At 47.1% G+C, this 3,815-nt stretch overlaps 1 protein-coding gene across 1 annotated transcript in view; it reads left to right on the top strand.

Moving 5' to 3' along the window:
- The first annotated feature begins 1,419 nt into the window (after positions 1 to 1,419).
- ZNF691 (zinc finger protein 691) overlaps positions 1,420 to 3,815 on the top strand; it is a 6,030-nt gene continuing 3,634 nt past the window's right edge. Inside the window, exon 1 of the mRNA XM_014454482.2 lies at positions 1,420 to 1,465. The gene's annotated coding sequence lies outside the window, so the exon portion shown is untranslated. The remainder of the gene's footprint in view (positions 1,466 to 3,815) is intronic.

Raw genomic sequence — 3,815 nt, 5'->3', positions numbered from 1 at the left:
ATGTGCCCTGACTAAGAATTGAACTCGCCACCTTTTGTTGTATGGAACGACACTTCAACCAACTGAGCCACACCAGCCAGGGCCCAAGTAGAAATCTTTATTTGCTTTTGTACAGTTCTTAAATAAAAGTTTGGTATTCATTGTTGTTATTTTCATTGTGAATGAAAAGTTGTAGGAAAAGTCTTTGGGCTGATAAGAGAAAAACACATTATGGGATTGGTTTCCAAACAGCCTTGAATCCACTCAAGCAAACTTTAACCACAGTTAAAAATAAAGCTACAGTTCTATTTCTGATAGAGATATTAGCTATTAATTTTCAGATGGGTACTCAGTTCTACCCAACAAAAACTGGAGTCTGTCTTCTTAGCATTTTATTTAAATCAATTTATAAACAAATAGTATATTTATAGTGGGGTATTGATATTTCACTCATCCATATTCAGTTACAAATCCACTTTCCTGAATATCCCAATCGTAAAACGAACATTGTCCACACTGGACGCACCCAAGAGAATTTACCACCAGGAAAGAGACCTGACATTTGTGGGGGCAGAAGCTTGCTATAGCCTCCCGACAATTCTGCCAGGGATTGTACAGGGGAGGAAAATGCTGCTCCAAACGGCTAGGTGCTAGAACTGGGATTATAGATCTGGTTTACTTAGCTCTGAAGTCAATACTCTCTGCACTGAAATAGCGTGCAGATATGAGAAGCCTGTAGAATTTTAGCCTACTTATTCAATTAGACTTTTAAAAAAGTGAAACCTGGAAAAAAAAAATCCCAATCCTGGATATACATTAGGGGGCTTGTTCCGTCAGGATTGATGAACAAACAGTCAGGTTTAACTACATAGGACGCAGAAAAATCCCTGTGCAGGGGTGTTAGGAGACCTGGAGGTCTTAGGACAGGGAAGGTTATCTTCTCTGATAAGTGGATTGGGTTGGTTGATCTCTGAACTCCCTTCCAGTTCCACAGTCCTTTGACTTTAAATTATGAACCTCTATGAACTTCGACTGAGGCTCAGGACTCTAGGCTTAGGGGAATGTCTTCAGGACCAGTAAGAGTCACCAACTCATGGAGGTCATGTAGGTTAGCTCTACATAGCCTACAACTCGCAGGCTACTGGCCCTACATGGGGCTTTTAACGCTGAAGCACAGAAGGAAATCTGACGACCTTAGGAGGAAACCCAACGTCCAGGCTGGGTTCCAAATTTGGCACATTTCTTCTCTGAGGCTACGATCTTCTTCAGGACTACAACTCCCAGCAATCCAGCACCGAGTTCACAGCTGATTGGCGGGCCCGCTCGGGTTTCTTGCGTTATGGCAGCAAGTAGAGCCAATGGAAAAGAAAGGCAATTCTCAGGAGCCAATCCCGGAAAGGCAGGGTGGGTCCTTTCTGGGTTCCGGCTCCGGCTCCTCCCCGGCTCAGCGAGGCAGCGCTGTCCCTGACCGAGCGGCGGGAGCGAGGTGGGTTCGGGTTGGGCCCGCGGACACGGGGGGAGGTAGACATGTTTTCGCGGGGACGCTGAGCATGGCTCCTTCCATCTCTCCGGGAAGCCGGAGGTTGTGGCTTTGCTCCCCGGACCCAGGGGGGAGCAAATAGGGCCCTGTGATCCCGACCCCGGTCCTCCCCGGCCCGCGCGCCAGCCTGCTGGCTCCAGCCCTGACCCTCGGGCCCTTCTCCTGTTGGCCTTTGAGGACTCCAGCCCCCCTGCCACTGACCATACCTTTGGGCTCAGCCCCACCTATCCCACCCCTCCGGCCCCAAGCCCTGCAGCAACTCCGAACCCAGCCCCTGTCCTCCAGAGCGCTCGTACCCTCGGACTCCGCCGTGGGCTTCTCCTCGACCCACAACGCACAACCCACTCTCGGTCCGCGGTCCCCTGACACCTCCGATTGCAGCGTGGGCGCCCTGTCTCCTGACCATCTTCTCTGACCCTCCGACTCCTTTGATCCTCCTCTGTCTCCGACCCGTTTTCCAGCCGCCCTGTGCAGTTCCTCTTCTCTGGTCTTTCCAAGCTCCTCCACCCCTTTCCCCAGTTCTCCACTTGACCCAAAAGAACCCAAACTTTGGCCCTTCACCCCAACTTCCAGCTTGGTCTCTTCCCTCTAGTCCTGGCCTTTGAACTTGAGCATCTGACCAGCCCCATTTTCTTGGCTCTTACTGTTTAGAGCTGGCTCCTCCTCCACTGCCAGAGTCCCTTCCACCTTTGGTCCTTGTACCTCTGAGCCTCCGGGGAAGACAAGGGGGAAGATAAGAGGGATGGGCCCCCTTCTCACCCAAATCTCTGAAATGTGATAGGAAAGTGCCTCTGCACGTTACCTGCCACTGTCTTTTCAGTAGATGGTGGATTCCCCTCTGTGAGTCCCAGTCATGCCCAGCCTGCAAGCCCTAGCTGGAACTCCACCTTCTTCATGAAGCTGCTCATCCCTGACCTCTTCAGGGAAGTATGCCCCTGTCTTTTGAAACCCCGTGACACTGTTTTTTCCTCTCTCTTTCTGCCCTCCTTTCTCCCCGCTTCCCTCCTTTCTCCCCCTTCCCTCCTTCTTTCCTCCCTTTCCACCTCTCTCCTTCTTTCTTCCCTCTCTCCCTCCCTCTCTCTCCTTTCCTCTCTCTCCCTTTAACACTAGTGTGGCACTGGCTTTGGAATGATGGGCATCAGTCCTAGTCCTGCCATTCTCAGCCTCAGTTTCCTCATCTCTAAAATAAGTTGTGAGAATGAAAGGGGACGATTCATATTTAGTGATTAGTCCATGGCCTAGCACTTGGAATGAGCTTAAAAATTGTTAACTATTATTATTGTTGGTTCCTGTAAAATGTGCCAGGTGCTGTGCGAGGCACTGAGGAGTGGATACAAAGGCGACTAAGGCACAGTCCCCGTCCCCCTGGAACTTAACCTTCTACTGTACAAGAGTTTCTGGAGTTCATGGGCTCTTTAGTTTCACTGCCCTAGAGCTGTATCAGTGAAGAAATTGTTTTGGCATATGTCTGAGATTTTGTTGCCTTTGTATTCTTCTAGAATTTTTATGGTTTCCTGTCGTACATTTAAGTCCTTTATCCATTTTGAGTTTATTCTTGTGTATGGTGTAAGTTGGTGGTCTAGTTTCATTTTCTTGCATATATTTGTCCAATTTTCCCAACACCATTTATTGAAGAGACTATCTTGGCTCCATTGTATGTTCATGCCTCCTTTGTCAATAATTAATTGAGCATATTGGTTCGGGCTAATTTCTGGACTCTCTATTCTATTCCACTGATCTATATGTCTGTTCTTGTGCCAGTACCAGGCAGTTTTGAGAACAGTGGCTTTGTAATACAGCTTGATATCTGGCATTGAGATCCCACCTACTTTGTTCTTTCTCAGGATCGTTGCAGCTATTCGGGGTCTTTTTGTATTCCAGATGAATTTTTGGAGAGTTCGTTCTAGATCTTTGAAGAAGGCCATTGGTATTTTAATGGGAAGTACGTTGAATGTATAGATTGCTTTGGGTAGTATGGACATTTTAATGATGTTGATTCTACCAATCCAAGAACATGGTATGTTCTTCCATCTGTTTATGTCTTCCTCTATCTCTTTTTTCAACGTCCTGTAGTTTTCTGAGTAGAGGTCTTTAACCTCTTTAGTTAAGTTTATTCCTAGGTATCTTAATTTTTTTGGTGCGATGGTAAATGGGATTTTTTTTCTAATCTCTCTTTCTGAAAGTTCACTATTGGTGTATAGAAATGCCTCAGATTTCTTGGGGTTAATTTTGTATCCTGCTACATTGCCAAATTGATGTATTAAGTCTAGTAGCTTTTTGATGGAGTCTCTAGGTT

Source organism: Myotis lucifugus, unplaced genomic scaffold (genome assembly GCF_000147115.1).
Source record: "Myotis lucifugus unplaced genomic scaffold, Myoluc2.0 scaffold_37, whole genome shotgun sequence".
Taxonomy (NCBI): Eukaryota; Metazoa; Chordata; class Mammalia; order Chiroptera; family Vespertilionidae; genus Myotis; species Myotis lucifugus.
Note: the sequence above shows the minus strand (reverse complement) of the source record. Positions and strands in the feature narration are given on the sequence as shown.